At 50.0% G+C, this 18,864-nt stretch overlaps 1 long non-coding RNA gene across 1 annotated transcript in view; it reads left to right on the top strand.

Moving 5' to 3' along the window:
• The first annotated feature begins 2,118 nt into the window (after nt 1-2,118).
• LOC144133838 (uncharacterized) overlaps nt 2,119-18,864 on the top strand; it is a 40,974-nt gene continuing 24,228 nt past the window's right edge. The window contains exon 1 of the long non-coding RNA XR_013315109.1: nt 2,119-2,308. This is a non-coding gene — a long non-coding RNA (uncharacterized LOC144133838). The remainder of the gene's footprint in view (nt 2,309-18,864) is intronic.

The following is an 18,864-nucleotide window of genomic DNA, read 5'->3' as shown; positions in this document are numbered from 1 at the left end:
GTTAAACCCCCATTAATCTTTTTTTCCTTCGCGACAGACTCTTCTCGAAGTACGGAAAGCTGGGAAAGTTGGTTACTACTATCCATGGTAAAGCAGCGCTCGTGTCGTCGTGTTTGTTCCGTCCTCGTGTTTTTCCGCGCTGTTTTACCATAGACTCTTCTCGCATACCTCAAATATGTCGTGCGCTGTTAATTAGCTACAGAGTAAACTCGTGTTCAACATAGCTGCGCGAAGACAACGCACAATACGCGCGAATAGCCTGGCTTCAACAAAAAGGAGATGAAAGCGCTGACAGGCTTGATCCGTGATTTCTCTTAACGTGTATACTGCCTAAACTGGCGCTCTCTTTAGCTGATGACCATGCCGCAAATATAGGCTCATAAAAAGTCTGACGGGTCGCGGTTCACAAATATCGCTTCTGACGTCACTATGGCGTAGTACGTGGCAGCTATGGGCGTTCCGTAGCCTTGGCTTTTCAGGATGTCTCCTTCTGGGCGGTGCGATGACGTTGAATCGAGACGCGTGCGCACACGCACAATGCATGCCACGCAGAGTGTCCCGGTTCACCGGGCGCACTGACTCACGGCCGTCACGGACGCGGTGGCGAGTCACACCGTTATGACGGCCTGCTGTCTTCATCTTTTTCATCCCACCTATTATGCTGCGCTTTTTTTTTTTTTTTGCGCGCGCGCGTTTTCTGTTCGGCGGTTCCCCGACCCGGAACGCGCGCGCGCGCGCGGAGCAGTTCCGTCGAAGCGGCTTATGTGGCACCTGTCTTTGGGACAGCGTCGCCTGAAAAGCGCCGTTCTCATGCAAATGAATGACGGCAGGCGCCCACGACTTTCACCTCGCCGCGCCACGAGCCAAGTGGGCGTCCGCAAACGCTATCGTAAACAGGCTGATCGCGTTCTCCGCCAGGTTCCCTCCCCCTTCTCCTCGACGCCACGGCGAGGCGACCGCGACTCGGACCTGTCGTTGTCAGCGTCGCCCACTGCCGCGCGATTCCCGTGCGCGCACTTGAGCGCCCGTCTGTTGGCACGCCCCTGCGTATCATTTGCTACGGGGCACCCCGACACTGACCCGCCGGGGCAGCGGGTTGCATTCCCGGTCGCTGCATTTCGGCGGTGTTGAAGCGGGAAGAACACATTCGAGAACCCTGCGGATGGCTTATGTAAATCCAAAATGCGCTCTTCTCTTCTTCCCGCGTCGCTACTTTTTCCTGGGCATTTATTTATTTATTTATTTATACATACTGCAGTGCAATGCAGCGCTGTGGTAGGAATATATATCTATGGATATATATTTGCTCCCGGGTCGCTGTAACGGGAGATGAAGAGGCAGAGGCGGTGTCTCCGTCGGTGCAACCTTCACCAGCTAGCGCGTCGACACTGTTTTATACTAAGGTACTATATATATCGGCAGGAAAGCTTTACGGATGGTGTGCTCGGAGGAAAAAAAAATGGTACAGTACTGCCTCGCGATCCAGCCACCTGGAATTGTTACTAGACCATGCACGTCCATTCATACCTTGAGACATTTCAGGCAACTAGCCTATAAGTGTCTGCACCGAAGTAATATCTTTTTTTTTTATTCTCACACCCGCATCCAGTAAACATTTACTGCCGACAGCGCATCCGCTCAGCATCGGTCGCGACCCACTGCCGAGAGCACGACGCGCGGTGGTGTGACTGGGAGGGAGCACATGCCGAACCCGAGGTCGTGATTTGGAATGCCGGCTGTCAAGCGGCAAACGCACTCATTTTCACCCCTTTTTTTTTTCCTCTACCTACTTGTTTTTTTTTTTTTCTTCTCCAAGGCGCATTCGTGCTTTCAGTGCGTGAACGGTGGCTTTCGCGGCCAAACGGAACTACACAAAGCCCGCCGATGGAGGCGGCCGTCCATCAATCTCGACCTGCGGTCTACGTGCGTGCAACAGCGATGCTCGCGGGCGGTAGCACGCTAGCACATAGGCAGCGCACCCTAGGCACGAACCGCGGCGGCCGACCCACGTCTGGGTGCGCGGCGCGGCTTCGCGCGGGAGGCGGCGGCGGCTCTGACGTCAGAGGGAGGTGAGGGGCCGCCGGGCGTCTCATATGGTTCCTTGGCCCACTTGTCAGCTGCGCGGCGGCGCGTATTTATGGCCCGTAAAAGCGGGGCCGCGCCCACGGAGGGAAACGCGCGCGGCGCTGCCGCTGAGGCCCTGCACGCACCGGCAGCCACGATCTGGAGATGCCCGCTTTCGCCGAGCGCCCGCCGGCATTCCCGGTTACAAACGGGCACTTCTGCAGCTTCGCCCCGATGACGCAAGGTCAGGAGGCAGCCAGCTGTGACGTCACCATTATGGGGTCTGTGGGTAACTTTGAATTGGTACAGTAGCTTGCGAAGCGCTCACGAGTGAGATGACTATCAAAAACGACTACCGCTAATTTTTGTTTTGCAACGGTTAATGTTTTTTTTTTTTTTTGCGCACCAAAGCAGCAGTTTTACGAGAAAAAAAAACGAACACATTTGTACTTTCCTTCAGGACGTAAACGATGGCGTCTCAGTGAGCTTTTTCTTTGGCGTATCCGCATTTGTTTCGTGGCTGAACCGAGCGTGCGAACGATCCATTGTGCTTGTATACGAATAGTGGCGGTTTGGCTAAACCGTTGGACAGCTGCTAATTTCTTGGAGTACCCAGGGCCACCGTCTTTAAGGAAGCAAATACCAATTTTACCAAAGGCTATCAAAGCACGGACCTGGCTTCATCGTTCGTCGCACTACGTTTCGAAATGAATATTTCCTCCTTCGCTTCAGCATTTCTCACATATCACGTGTCGTACTCGCTGTTCTCGCGCCATATCATGTGTTGCTCCTTTGTAAAACCAAGATTAAGTCAAACATATCCGGAAAGAAAGGCTAATTCTTTTTCCGACCGTGAAACCGAGGGTGCGCTTACACATTCACCATCGAGCCTCAGAATCTCGGTGGCTTCCACTATTTCACGTGTCAGCTTGTATCGTCGCTTTTTTAACACAGTGGCTTTTTCGAACACTGGGTGGCATGGCTTTTTTGGGTGACAGTTTCGGCAGTGGACTGGCAGATTCCCGAGTGATGTACCTGATAAGTCATTCTTGTGATCCATTAGCCTTTCACTGATGTATCGGCCTGTTTGGCCGATGTATACCTTGCGACAAGACAAATGAATTGAGTAGACGGCGCCTTCCGCGCATTCCGTTGAGGGATTTCTGTGCCGAGTGGTGCAGCCTCTGTTCCTTTTTTCTTTTTCATTTACAATCCCACAGAGCTGCGATAGGCGCTGGGGGGCGGAAAAGGCAACGACTAGTCCTGCTTTCCTTCCAATTTTCTTAAGGTTGTGTGAAATTTGGTGCATGCGAGGAATGACAGCAACATTTTTATATTGCTTGTGGAAGCCACCGAGATTTTGAGGCTCGAAGGTGAATGTGTAAGCGCACCCTCGGTTTCACGGTCGGAAAAAGATTTAGCCTTCCTTTCGGGATCCAGATCATTTGTTGCCTGAGAGAAATATCAACAGAGATTCAAGAACACTAAATAAGCTGCCCCCACAGCACAGACATGCAGTGCACAGCTGGAAGGATGGACAGAGGTCGTCATGTGACAGTGTGCATGGGCGACATCGGCCCACGGTCTGTGTACGAGCGCTTGAGTTCAGGCCATGGAGCCCGCAGTTTTATAAGCGAAATACCTAAAGGAAGGTCTTGGAAAATTCCAAGGATCGTTCTTTTGCTAAACAGCTACACCTATTTACAGCACGGCATTCGCGCATGCTATAGTCGGATACAACTCAAGAACGAAGCGGCTTTTCCCCGACAAAGGACCTCCTTTCCAGCCAATGGCGTCGGCCGACTCCCCTGAATCTTCTAGCATGACAATGCGGGGAGGGGACTGTCCCCTTTCATCTGCCACTCTCTGCATTGTCACGCTAGCAGGGTCACGAGAATCGGCCGACGCCATTGGCTGGAAAGGGGTGCTTTAACGGGGAAAAGCAGCTTCGTTCTTGAGTTTTATCCGACTATAGTTGTGCTGAAAGAGTGTGGATTTATTTAAGATCCGCCGATCAGTGATGGCCAGGCCTACTATCAAGGAAAGCGGGTCGAGGAGAAGGGGAACGCGGTTGGCTTGAGGAATAGGAAGAGGGAATTAAGTGGGTGACAGTGATGACGGAGATAAAAATGACGCAACGAACACGCGCGAAGAGCAATGATTTCCCTCCGACTCAAGATTTCGGGTGCCAGCTGTGCATGGAAAGCAATGATCACCCTTATCACCTTTTCGGCACCCCTTTAATCTGGCCAGGGGGCCCAGGGCCCCGCGATCACCGCTCCCGACACAGGACGGTTGTCAAAGCAGGCCAGAGAGATCCGCGCCAACTGTCGCTCTTGCACAGAACGGGGACACATCTACACTCAATATGGCCCATTGTCTCTTGTATACGCGACACTCATCCCTGTCTGTGCGGAGAGCGCGCTCGGCCATATCTGTGATCCATGCACCGCCTGGGCTCCGCAGTGCATGCACTCCGTGAAACGGGAATGCAAGCCGACGACTTATAATCTGTAGGGGATGCTTGCATTCACAGATGGACATCAAACCGCGCACAATGGTCGAGAGACATAGCACAGGTATAGGGCGGTGTCTGCAAAATGAAATCTGTGGGCGTACACCTGTGCGTTATCTGCACGGAAAAACTGCACCTATACGGGACAGAAATATCATCAAATATCATCAATCAAGTGACAGACACGAGTGCCTGTGTTAGTGCCGCTTCAAGTACATATACCATTTGGCCTATGCTCACACTATCTGGCGTTATTTAGTTAATTAGTTGGAAATTCTCTCGTGGAGCTTACGTGGCGCCGCTTCTCGAAAGGATGGAGCTGCAAGGTCGTTCATTTACTCTAGTCCGCAAAATGAAACTTTTTTTTTTCAAATCCTTACAAAGTAGTTCCTATAGCGCACAACAAAAATGATTGAAATGCTCACTAGAAGGCACATCCCGAGTCTTAAGTTTATATGCGGAGAACCTGAACAATATATCCACTGAACTCGAAGTACCTACATAAGCCGTGCAACAACCATGGTTGAACATTTTCGGTCACAGTGCAAGCGCGCTTAACTGCAGGTTGAAGCGTCGTCTGCATCGACGTGCGAGCGTAATCTTTGTTGGAACTAAGTCAGCAACAGATTTCTCCTGGTTTTCTTTCGTTTTTGGCTTTATCCCTATTTTTGATTCCCTGAACTGGTTCCTTAAAGCAGCGCGTGCCGGTCTAGCCCCCAAGCGGCAGCTGCACAAAGAGGGGTGGATTGCAGAAAACCTGAAGCGTCGTTCCTCATCCAGGATACTCAGGGCATCCAAGACGCTCCGGGATAACGAGAGAGGCAATCATGACGCTGCCCTGAACGCCGCTAACTGAGCGCGGGAACGCCATGGTCATTCCTGAAAATGAGGCAGACCTTGGCGGCGTTCACGACTCTGGCCGCTCGGGAAAGTGTTGGCAAGGCTCGCGACTGCTGCGTGTGTACATATACTCCAGCAGCATGCTTCAGTGCAGCGGGCTCGTCTTCCTCCCTTTCCCCCATAATTCTTCCAGGCAGACAACCGCGCTTGGTAGCTCGTCTGGTTGGCAATGGAACGGAACGGCCGGTGAACGCTTGGCTCGAAAGTTACTCGCTTTTTTTTTTTTCCCCACGGTCAGGCGCACGAAAAGCGCGCACTGGAACTGGTATACGCGCGTGCCTTAGAGGTTGCGCGCAATTTATTGGCAGAGAAAGCAGTCCCTGAAACAGGAAATCTTAATACCGGAAGTTGAAGTGAGCAACAATGGTTTTATATAACCTCATTTCAGGACGTCAGAAACGAAGCACTAGGCGAGATGGCATGAGAGAGAGCCCGGGACAGAAAAACGCTGACGTCAGTTCCTCGCAGATCTATTGCTTGTGTACAGTATACGTCAGACGCAGTGGGACGACTTGCGGCCACTAGTTATGTCACTAACGCTACATTTTGAGTCTCATTAATTAATAATAATTGGTTTTTGGGGAAAGGAAATGGCGCAGTATCTGTCTCTTATATCGTTGGACACCTGAACCGCGCCGTAAGGGAAGGGATAAAAGAGTCTCATTTGTCTCGATTCGATTTCCGTCCGTTCGCATGTTAATTTGCCTTTGAGTTTGATAATTTCGGAGTAGCCGGGGGAGCATCATTGCCAAGACCTTAATGGCGACTTTATTTCGACACACGAAGACCATTACAACTGAAAAAGATGCCTGACGCGTTCAGGAACTAGATGGCCACCCGTGGAGCGACAAACCCGTGTTTAGGGCCTGCTATTTTTTCGAGCTTCTAACCTTTTTATTGCTACTGTTTTTTATACACGGTTTTCCAAAGTTTTCTCAGACGATCTTTTAATGTCAAGTCATTCAAGAGGGAAAATACAAGGCTGAATCAGAAATTCTGAAAATGTGACGCGGAGATACTTCCATATGATAAAAACCCCTAGTGCATATAAAGTATGCTCACGAATACGATCAGGAAGAAAAGTGGAAAATCCAGAACTGTAGCGGATGGAACACATACTACTCGACAGATACACTGCCAAGAGAAACTGAGCCAGAGAAGCGCGGAAATTATGCATACCCATGTAGGAAACCTTCTCATACGCTCCAAGTGCGAAGCCCAGTATGTATGTCAGAACATGCCACGCTTGCCGTGTTACTTCTGCCACTTTTGACTCCCTTGAAATAGAACCGATTTTGTTTATTTTCCTCGCAACATGAGGAAGCGCAAACGCAAAAAGCAACATCGGCAAGAGTAAATACTTAGACGTCAGAAAGAAGCAAAAACAAACAAAGCAGTCGTCTAACACCTGTTTTGCGCGCAAAGGCGAAAACGCGTATGTAAATGGCGGACATTTCCCCCATTACTCGTTCGCCCACGCTCAGCGATTCTGCGCCTGAGTCAGCCCCGTCGCCGACGCAAAAAGCGGCCGTGAGATAACATTGAAACACACGGGCGCCGATCGGCAGGCGGGCAGTGTGCACGGGGACAACCGCTGATCAACCGTTTACGACGGTTTTCCGCAATGCTCATCGCCAGGACTGTGTGTTGAATGGCCTCTTCTCCGTGGTCGCATGCTCACTCCGTTATGACGCATCGCCGTCATACACCCGCTGCATGCAAGCCGATCGCGTCGTTGATTGGCTGAGCAGGGCCCATCAGCTCGATGTGTGTTGCGGGTACCGCCATTGCTCTGGACGAAGAAATAATGTGCGCGACTGACAGCGTAAGAGGAAGCGACTGATTTCCCTTGCGATTTTAGTGCAAAGTGCGGGGTCGCCACTTCGACGCGCGGCCGCGTTAGATGGCTTGCACGTGACAACATGGTTGCCATATGATAGCCAACCACGTATAGCTTGCACGGTGCGAGCTAGAGCAGGTGGTGATAAGCGGAGAACGGTGATGTCACATACCGTAACCGAAAATGATCTTAATTATGCTAAAAAAAAACCTTATTTGTGGCCCTTTTTTTCTGCAGCAATTTCGAAAAACCGGAAACTTGGAGAAAAAAAAACGTGATAACTTAGATTGTTCACATGTCCTGAAAACCCATGAAAAATATTCCTTTTTCGCCAAGTTTTATACTGCTAAAATTCACTGAAGAAGGCGAAATTCCCCGAACAGAACGTCACTGGCGCACAACAGAAACGCACAGGTTCTGGCTGTGCTCTCGCTTCGACAACATGGCAGTTGCCGTGACGTCGAAGCAAGCCATCTGAGCGCGTTAAAGAGGACCAGGTTTCAACAAGGAGGCATAGAACGGCTCCTTGTCCTCGTGTCTCGTTTCATCCATGCACTCCAGCGCGAACCGCTACCCCATAGTGAAAACCAGGTTGCGGAGGTCAATGCTGATCAAGAAGTGGACTTTTGTCGCATTGGTTGGTGCATGTTGATAGAAACGATTGAAACGATTGTCGGCGCTGTCCAATCGTTCCCATCGTCAATGCTGTCCTCAACCACGGTGCTCCAGCTGTCCATGCGTTGCTTGATAGTGTGAGTCTGCATTGCGAACCACACTGAAAAACCGAGGATGCCGCGGAGCAGTCCGCGCGCGCCCTTTTCGACGCCAAAGCGGCAGCGGCGCCGCAAGTGGCTTCCGAACGAGCTCCCCGAGGCCGATGGGGGCCGTGCGGCTATGTACGGCGACGCGAGGCGGCGAGGCGACGCGTAGGGAGCGGTGAAAGCGGATGTGGTGCGCCGCCGGGCCATTAGCCGCCAGCCAACGTGACTCCCGAGGGCTTCGCAGCCATGCGCCCTTCTGCGATGCTCTCTCTAGCGCAGACGAGGAGCGCCGTCTGGGCGCGGCAGTAGCGCACTGCGGGTTGTGCGTTCGAGGGGGAAAACAGGGCCGAGTGCCTCTTCCTTCCGTCTGTCCGCCGCGAATATCGCCCTGCTTTTGGACGGTTATCTGTTAGGGAGATTTTCTGGAAGGACATCCATGCACGGGAACGCAAAAAAAAAAGAAAAATAGAACTTCCAGGAAAGAAACTTTGGTAATGAGTGGCAAAGTTATATGCGCTTTTATCAACGTACAATTCGGTGCAGAGGTGGGCAACCTCATGAGGTAGACCTCAACCTCACGTCGTGAGGTGAGGTCGGCGACGGCTCGAAATTTTGTGAGTGAGGTCAGCAAATGAGACCTCAACCTCAAGCGTGAGTTTGAGGTTGAGTGAAGTCGTCATTCGGTGAGGCCGAAATTTTGAGGTCGATACTTTGCAGTTGCCACGTCTTACTCCGACGAGTGCCGCCTCCGAAGCTGAGTTGCAGGGCACCGCCGCAATGTGCATGCAGTGATGACGCTTGGTGTTCGGTTTCCCCTGTTTGAACAACCGGATGCTGCAGTTCCCTCTTAGCTTCCGGTGCTGCGCCGTAATGTCCGTTCAGTCCGAGCCTACAGGAAGACGTACCCCTCTGGTCTTCCCGGAAGGAGTGTTACTGTCACAGCACGCCACTCTCCCTCCCCCTTACTCCGCTGGCGTAGCACCCGTAGCTGCCTGCCGGTCGGCTCAAACTCACAGGAGCGCGCAAAGCACGTAACTCACGTTGGCCCGCGGTAGCTTTGTTTTATGCCGCAAACAAATAAGTTCAGTCCAACAAGCGCGCAATAAATTCGTCGCAGTGCGGATGGCCCCAGGCAAGACTGCTTCGTGTTCATGCTCGTTGCCGGCGCTGACGTCATGGTTCTTGCCTTGCAGTCGAATAAAGGGGATCCTGCTGTACATTACAAGCTGACTTAACAGAAACTGGAGTAGTCGGCACAGGCGAGAGAATGTGATTCAGGTGGTTCCTAATAATGACACCTGCTGATTTGATTTATAAAGCACTAAGCCAGAAAAACCTGTAACACCGTCGAAGCTTTTGATCGGTGACTTCCCTTTCGAATCTCACACTAATTATTGATATTCCCGTTTCATAATGCAAGCAGATACAAATATAATTTCGCTTTTTTATCCTTCCGAATAACCTCTCTTTGGTCTCCTGTTCCTTGTTCGTTCTCGGAAATTCGCTTATTATACCGAAACACCACAACACGAGGCGAACGCGCCAGCATAGCGGTGTTGCAGTGCCGAAAAAATGCAAAGCTATAATGAATGTATGATGATGTGGTAGCCGATTCTTTTTCCTTTTTATTAATGAAGATGTGTGAATGGAACTGATTACATGCTCGCGCTGTGCTGCTGAGTCACTGTTTCAAACCTTCTAATATGACGTTTAATGGGGCACACTGTTGTTCGCTTCTGTTTTTAGTGTGCGATTTTTGTTTGAATGTTTCTAATTATTTTCTTTTTTTCCTTTTCTCCTATGGGATCAGTTAAGTTGGCGGCCTGCCTTGCAGACGACCAGACACTACACGTTATCTTTCCTTTAACTATTTTGCAGAGACCCATCGTTCACCTTAAACGGCTTCGCAGAATGTTCGCGCAGTGCTCGCGGGTAAAAAACGTGGAGGATGCTGGCGTACCATTGATTAATCAGCTTTGAAGGAAAACAAGTGATTGCCTTAAAGCAGCTTGTCTCATACTGGTTGACGAAATGGTACCCAGAATTCTGTTGAGGCGTATGAGTACTTTAGGCGGTTTTTTTTCCCCCGGGTTAGGGGAGGGGTGGTGGGTGGGTTGGGGGGGGGGGGGGGGGGGTACTCGGATAAAGATTTCGCTGCCGGGGAATTTGAGCGGAGAGCCTTGGTGATCCTGATAGAGAGAGCGAAAGGTTCACGCTCCCCGTTCTAGGTCAGTTGTTTTGACCCGTGTGATTTTAATAGTTGGAACAGTGTTCGAAGACGTAATCTAGCCCTTTCTTTCAAAATGCTGCGGGTTCACCGAGTCATCGGAGATTTCCCAGGATTTCGAAACAATTACCATGGCCACCTGGAGGGAAGTGGCGCAAACAGGGGAGGGTCTTGACCTCCCAGGAACATTATCATCCTTAATTATTAGCTGCAGGTAATCCTATTTTCCCGCAAAGTAATTGTCTTCGGTTGCTGGGTAATGTACAATATTTAATCAATATTCTGGCAACTTTTAATTTGGCAGCGGTATATCAGACTTCCCCAGGCTCATAAGGATACACTGTTAGCATCATCATCATCGCCCTCATCTCGAGAGTCAAAGGCATGTGTCGTTGCATGATATTTGCAGTATGATATACATGAGAACTGGCACGTTTACCTGCTGGACAATCCGAATGTTCTTAATGTGGGCCGGGTTGTGGGCGCTCTTTGTAATGTGTCATGCGCGCATGTGTAGTAATGTGGGATCCATATGGATCTTGAAATGGGGTGGAAGGGGGGTGGATGGGAGCCTGGTATAACGAGAAATTACATCGTTGTCACGTGAGTAGGTGTGATGTCATATTACAGCGTCGTCACGTGACTAGGTTTGATCTCACGTTACATCGCCGTCACGTGACCTGGTATGACGTCACACTCATATGATGTCATCACTAATAATACCAATTAGTCTTAGCGTTACCCAATCATATTAATTAGCACTGATTAATTATGTGACGTCATCATCTTCGTCGCGTGACTCGTCGGCTCGTGACGCCGCATGGCGCCGTTTCTTGCGGATGCTTTTTTGCCGATATGACCTTGACAGTGAGCAATCTAATGCTTTCGCAATAATAAAAGAAGCCGCTCGCTTCTACACGGACATAAATACAACGTGCCCCTGTTGGTGGACTACAGCCGCAGCTTGTTAAGTGTTTTCGAAGGCAACAAACATACAGAGGACTGAAAAGAGCATTCTCGCTATGCCGGAGAGAGCTAGAAAATCGAAATATAGTGATATGCGTCTACATAACCGTCGCATTGGAAAGTACATCGACGAGTATCGTGAATTCCTCCCCCCCTCCTCCCAATTTATGGTAGATGGTGTAGAAAGGCTGTGTTTGTGAATTGCCGGTTCGTGCGTGAATTAGCGGGAGGCTTCCAATACGAACAAGTATACAGGAAGCAGGCTGCCAAGTATTGACACATATAAAGTACTCACCGACGTACTGGTAGTAACCGCGTATGGGAAACCCCTGCCCGCAGGCCATACACTCTCTGAGGGTTCATCCCAGATTATAAGCTTCTCCTATTGCGTGCACATCAATCGTGTCTGTAGGCACCTTGTTAAATAATACCATCATCATTTTGGCTTTCCTGTCTCACAGGATTCTCAGAATTGTTTTTAACTGAAAAACTTCTTAATCGCTTTTGTTTTGTTTTTTGTTAGTTTTCTGAGGTCGAGCAGCCGACCTCAACCTCGCAATTTGGGGTTGAGGTGAGGTTGAGTGAGGTCAGCAGTGGCCTCAGGAAAAGTGAGGTGAGGGCGTCTAAGGAGACCTCAACCTCAACTGATGAGGTTGAGGTTGACTGAGGTCGGCAAATTCTTATTGAGGTTGAGGTGAGGTTCAGATTTTTGAGGTCAGATGCCCACCTCTGCCCCGGTATTCCTGAACCAACTATCGAATGAGTCGGCAGAGCCGCCTGGAGGGTAATAAATGTAGAGCTTGTAGAAACTAAAAGGGACACGTAAAGGCAGCCGTCGGCTAGAGAGCAAGGTTGGACATAACGCTTTCTTCCTCCATTTTTTTTTTATTTTTTCTGCCGAGAACGTACCCTTGAAGCGAGCTCGAACTGAATGAGGCGGTGGCACAGAAAAACGACGCAGCCCGCGGCGCTATGTGCGAGTGACTAATGCGCCCCACGCAGCACGCAGTGACACAGAAATGCCTGCGTCGTGCCGTTATGTCCCGCCATAGAACTCGGGGAAGGTGCCTCCCGAATCGTTTATTTGCTCTAAAAACGCGCGAATCGCTGCAATTCCCGGAACACTATATGCGCTGGAACAGCTTCGCTGTTAACAGCAGGGAGCACCTTTCTCCGATTGTAGCCGACAAAATGCATTTATGCACTCGCCGCAAGTGGAGCGCCAAGCCTTTAACTTACCCCAGTGCAACGCCAGCTCATCCCTGCAAGTCTCCTGGATGTATGCGTGTTGAGCAGATAAAATTGCAAAGTTCACATATCGCGGTCTTATGCTCTAGCGATCTCAGAGTGCGAATCAACGGTTAGTGCAAATGGCGCTCTATAGCTACGTCAGGTGCGCAGCCTGTCTTGAAGACGGACGTTGCCGCTGCCCGAAAACGACTGGCGCGCATCTGATCACAGCTGCTGTGTAACTGGCTGCTCGTTCTCTGATAGAGTGCTTGCGCCGAGGTCGATTTGGTTTTTCTCACGCTGTCATCGCGATCCGCGTGCAGCAGAATCCACCTCATTTAAGCTGACATGAGATGCCATTTGGCCCGTGTATTATCAGCACCACAGTGCAGGTGGAGAGGGAGGAACTTCCTTGTCTGCGGTGCCCATCTTAACCGACGGCGTATAGACGCACCAATGCAATATAACCAAAGTCACGCCTCCCACAAACACCGGCTGCAATACTTACAGCTACTACTTCACCATTTGCAACTGCCGATGTCAAGGGGCCGCTTGATATCGGCGAAGTATAGCGCAGTTGTGATCACCACTGTCAGAATGGCGCTCTGGAGATGCAATATAGTGTCTCATCAGGTGAGATGAGCGTGCGTTACGCTTGGGCGCTGCCTGCGAAAAAGGGAGCAGCGAGTTCTTTGATCCGCATGCCAGACAGATCGCACCGCCAACAGTTGCTTTTCATGGACAACAGACTGATTGGGAAACCAGTGACGCGTTAGGCTTGGGCGCGGCCTGCAAAAAAGGGAGCAGCGAGTTCTTTGATCCGCATGCCAGACAGATTGCAGCGCCAACAGTTGCTTTTCCTGGACAACAGACTGATTGGGAAACCAGTGACGCATAAAGAACCACGAACATGATCGATGCGTTCAGGTGTACGCTGATGTAGCTGCGCCTTTGTTCAGTCAAGCATGCTTAGCAGTGACATTCCAGAGTTTCAAGAATTACTTACGGATACGCCCGCATTGCGGACGCTTGCAGCGTAATTATATAGTTGTGTCGTGCAGTGTTGTGAAGCGAAATCAAATTGAAAGCTCCGTCACCCCTCTAAGCAAACAATAAAAAGACATATGATGAGCTTCGATTAACAACGCTGAGAAGACTGGGGATGTCATTTTTATGAATTATTGTTCCTGATATGAAGCTTCGATAATATGCATGGAAGCAGCCGTTGACGGCTAAACCGTTTTTGTGGATCAGTAATCGTTCGCCGGGAGAGGGCAAATTCCATGTGTACCCCACTTCGCTTGGAACAGAGCGATAGGCGTGTTGGCTGCCGTGCTTCAGTCTCGACAAAACCAATTGTTCAAAATGAGGTTGAATGGCTGCAGCTGTTGTTACCGAGCCAGCTTTGTGAAAGGAACTCGAACACGGACGGTCTTGGATAACGTAATTGCTGGCGCGTAATTGCTGGCGGGTAATTGCTGGCGGGTCTGCTGAGTTTTTGTCCCAGTGTCTTTATCTAATGTATACCAACCCATACACATTGCGAGAATATCGTCCGTATAGACTTGCATTGATCTGCAAGTAGCAAACGTTGGTCTTCCATCACGGTTCGTATACCTTCAGCCGCTCATTTTTCCTTGCGTGTGAGTACGAGGACAAGTAGCTATTTAATTTTTTTCTTCGTGTAAAAATGTCCCCAGTGGCTGCTTTTCGGAAACTGGCGATTATCTATCAGACATTTCTGACGGTTAGCTGGACAACTGAGTGTTTTAGCTTGCGGCGACTGATGCGCAAGTCAGTTGGATATTGCAAATGCTGCTAACAGAGAGCCTAATCAAAAGACAGGTCGACCTCCAGACTGTTGAAAGGAAATTGAAATGGCTCATCAATGCGTGTCCCTGTATCCCTTCTGCTGGTTTTGCGATATGTGTGTCGTCATTCTTGAAATTATCTGCTGTAGGTCACAGAGCCACAGCGACGACGCAAAAATAAGCTTATGTTAAGACACCTTAAAGGGGCTCTGAAATGCCTTCCGAGGAGAGCACATTAACTCATTTAATCACTGCACTGTGTCGCCATGAAAACCAGAGCCAAATAACACTCTTCTACACGCAGCAGACGACCCACAATCACGCTTCAAAGTTGGCGAGCCCTTCCCGGCGACTTTTTCATTCTCGCACCCTCCTTCGTCCCCCTCATCTGCGTAGACAAGGTGAGAGGTGGCCATTGGTTAGATTCTTTCAGACGTCAGGCAGCTGCCGTGGCCGCGGCCAATAAGCCGCTTAGCTCCGGCGGGTCGGGAAGCTTCGCTCCCAGACCCCTGGGGGGTCGGCGAAGGAGCGCCTACCTTCCGGCGTGCAAAAACTGACGAGAGGAGAGGGAAAGCCGCGAAGACGCTGAAATTTAAATTTTAACTACAGATAACTCAGCTTCTACAAAGCGCATTTAAAAAATCCTTGCTGGACACTATTCGTGAAGCGGCATATCCCAGGCATGCCGCAACTTTATTAGAGCCTCCTTCACAGCCCCTTTAAGAAATACCCTCCCCCCAAACACACACACACACACACACACACACACACACACACACACACACACACACACACACACACACACACACACACACACACACACACACACACACGCACACGCACACACACACACACACACACACACACACACACGCACGCACACACACACACACACACACACACACTTGCACGCAGTGACAAAAAACGGCAACCGTAATTTGTCCGCACCTTCGTCAGCGCGCCGCCATGGTGGCAGAGTGGTTATGGCGCTCGGCTGCTGGCCCGAAAGACGCGTGTTCGATCCCGGCCGCGGCGGTCGAATTTCGGTGGAGCCGAAATTCTAGAGGCCCGTGTACTGTGCGATGTCAGTGCACGTTAAAGAACCCCCTGTGCTCTAAATTTCCGTAGCCCTTCGCTACGGCGTCTCTCATAGCCTGAATCGCTTTGGGACGTTAAACCCCCATTAACCAAACCAAACCTTCGTGAGTGCATGTTCCAGTGACAATACAAGATACAGTATTCGATCCCGGCCGCGGCGGTCGAATTTCGATGGAGGCGAAATTCTAGAGACCCGTGTACTGTGCGATGGCAGTGCACGTTAAGATACCCCATGTGGTCGAAATTTCGGGAGCCCTTCACTACGGTGGCCCTCATAGCCTGAGTCGCTTTGGGACGTTAAACCCCCATACACACATAAGATACAGTACAGCATTTATAGCACATCCCCGTCGGCGAAACACAGCTATGTATTGTCTAGGTTTGATCTATCTTTGTTGGCTCTGTTCTGTTAGCTTTTTCCAGCCCGCTTTGTGTGCAAGAACAGAGCGACATCCATTGTATTCGTGCCTTGGCGTCATGCAGAAAGTTATCGAGATGCCCATGCCTTGGGCTCGAAACACTTGTGTCGTGCAGGGCCCTGCGTGCGCGCATTGCAACATACCCTGCGCACGTTCCTCTCAGCGCATACCGCGGCGCGTGCGTCCGTTCTGCATTTGTGACGCATATTACAGGTATAGTGGCTGCGACGCGTGCGTGGTTCCGTGTAGTTAATAAGCGTCTTCGGTTCGCTTTTGAGAAGCCCTGGTGAGAGCTCTTGATCAGGCTATACACACAGACGACATTTGAAGAGTACGCCACGGGTCCTTTTCTCCATCTCGTTAGGGTCTTCCCGGTTGTAATGTACTGAGGTCACTGTGCAAAAAAAATAAAGAAATAAAGGCTTCATTGCCGCATACCGTGCTCTCCACTTAACTCTTTATTTTCCTTACAAGTGTGTTGGGTTTAACCACGTTGGTCTGCCTCTAGTGACTATATGTAGTCAGATACAACCTCGCCTCCCCCCTTCTTTGTTTTGAAAGAGAGTGATGGTCCAAAAGAAAAATAAAATGGAGGCCTTGAAACTAGCGACACCACCGGCCAAGCCCGCTCGCACCGATGACCTATCCGGTCAAACCGTGCGTGCTTTGTCTGCCGGCTGGGCATAGCGTCAGGAGTACAGAAGGCGAAGAGCGGTTGGCGCGATGCAGAATCAGTCTAGAAAGCGAAACTACTGCACATTGTAAATGATCAACCGATACCAGCGATTTGAGAAGGTCCAATGCCAGCTACAAGGCATGCGTTGCTGACCCAGCCGGCCATATGTGGCATGCCTATAGCCTTGCCATTTGGCTCACCATCTGCTGCACTGATACCGTCATTTGCAAGTCTCGCAAGCCGCGGTGACCCGCCGCGGTGGCTCAGTGGTTAGGGCGCTCGACTACTGATCCGGAGTTCCCGGGTTCGAACCCGACCGCGGCGGCTGCGTTTTTATGGAGGAAAAACGCTAAGGCGCCCGTGTGCTGTGCGATGTCAGTGCACGTTAAAGATCCCCAGGTGGTCGAAATTATTCCGGAGCCCTCCACTAGGGCACCTCTTCTTCCTTTCTTCTTTCACTACCTCTTTTATCCCTTCCCTTACGGCGCGGTTCAGGTGTCCAACGATATATGAGACAGATACTGCGCCATTTCCTCTCCCCAAAAACCAATTATTATTATTATTATTATTATTATTATTATTATTATTATTATTATTATTATTATTATTATTATTATTATTATTATTATTATTATTATAAGCCGCGGTGCTTTGGAAGCTACGTTACGGCGCGCTATGGGCACACTGAGAAGGTCTGGATGACATAATACCTGTTCGCCGAGTTGCTTTTTGAATTCGACAGTGACATGGCGAGAAAAAAACACGAAGTTCCTGCGCGTGCTGGGGACAGCTATGCGTCGCCCTATGCTGCCTTTCCCTACTACGGGGGCCATGCATTTTTGTACACAAGATGGCAATTTCCTTTGGGGAAGGGAACAATATAGATCCTTTATGTCAATGGAGCATGCCGTGAAGCATTTTTCTGGATTCTCTTGTAGGAACTCGATCACCTGTTGGAACTTTTCACCTGGTACGGATCATCAATGGGTAAAAGTTAGTTTCAGTTACTTCCGCAGGAATAATGCTAGAGATTTGTGCCATGTTCGATCTTAAGTAAGTACTGCTCAGAGAGGACAGTCCAGCTTGTGCGTTTTTGCTGTGAAGATTTTTAGGCACACCCCTTTACTTTTGTCAATGGACGCCGTTAGGTTTTTCAGGTTCACTTCATCGCAGAGTTTTCGCGCTTTGATTTCAACTTTACTTAGCGCTACGCCATTTCTGCCCTGGAAGGTTGATTGTAATGCATTTTTTTTTGTGCTTTGGTGCACCCTCAATAAACCATCGGACGTAAGTTCAGCGCTGTGTCCGTGTGCTCGTCCTGTCCTGGTGTTTCGCGCTGCTTCGGTAAAGTAACCTGATAGAGTTATTAATGAAAGGAGTCTTTTAAACGCGGCGCCGGAGGCCTTGAGGTTTGCATTTAGGAGAGGTTGAAACTTCGGTTAAAATCTCGGTAACTATAAGAACTTGGCATGTTTTGAAGAAAGAATCTGTTTCCGTCGTCAGCCGGACGTATTCCGCATGTTTAGTGATGGAAATCTATACCAGAGCTTCGTATAGGGACACACCTGCCCCTATTAGGCGGTGCACTAGACGACCATTTGCTCCTTTTTTACTCCCTTATAGGGTAGTTTGTGTTTACAGTGCAGCGTCGTTCACTTCACTTCCTGCCTTCGTGTCCGTGCAGGCAATATATCAGGGACGAAAGATGACAGGATCGAGTAAAAGTCAAGACGGTTACAGATGCACTCTTTTCAGGACACATGAAGTAAGAAGGTCACCGTCTTGCCTCGACGCGCGTACGGCATGGAGAGCGCCTCCGGATAAGCCCGATATTGCCGCATGGTTCCACATATCAGATAGTGGACAGGCATGACCTGTACAACGCGAAGCATTGGTATCTTTCGTGTGATATATTGCGTTTGTTCCTCTATCGGAGGAAGTTTACCTTCAGCCATGACATGCGCACGGCCGCGGAGGGTTTTCCGGCTTATCAGCTCGCGAAAAAACGTGCGCCAGACCGCACCTAGCTTTGGAGTGTCACTGTTCCCGGTGTCCGTCGAAATCACCGTATTTTCAAGCGTCGCCTTGCTGCGGCCATGGACAATGTTGCTGCGTATGCCCCCCTCCCCCTTCTCTATTATTGAAGCATGCACTGGAGAAAGAAGCCTGTGGCCCTTCCAGACACTCGTCTTCTGCTTCAGAACTTGCAGTGCACTCCCTCCTTTATTCCTTCCCTTACGGCGCGGTTCGGGTGTCCACATAGATAAGTGAGGCAGTTACTGCTTCATTTGCTTTCCTCGAAACCAATTTTCAATTTTCCCTTCGAAACAAATCCATACATAACATACCGTTATGTA

This window comes from Amblyomma americanum, chromosome 1 (genome assembly GCF_052857255.1).
Source record: "Amblyomma americanum isolate KBUSLIRL-KWMA chromosome 1, ASM5285725v1, whole genome shotgun sequence".
In the NCBI taxonomy this organism is placed as follows: domain Eukaryota; kingdom Metazoa; phylum Arthropoda; class Arachnida; order Ixodida; family Ixodidae; genus Amblyomma; species Amblyomma americanum.
The sequence above is the reverse complement of the archived record's forward strand: the minus strand, read 5'-3'. Positions and strand labels throughout refer to the sequence as shown.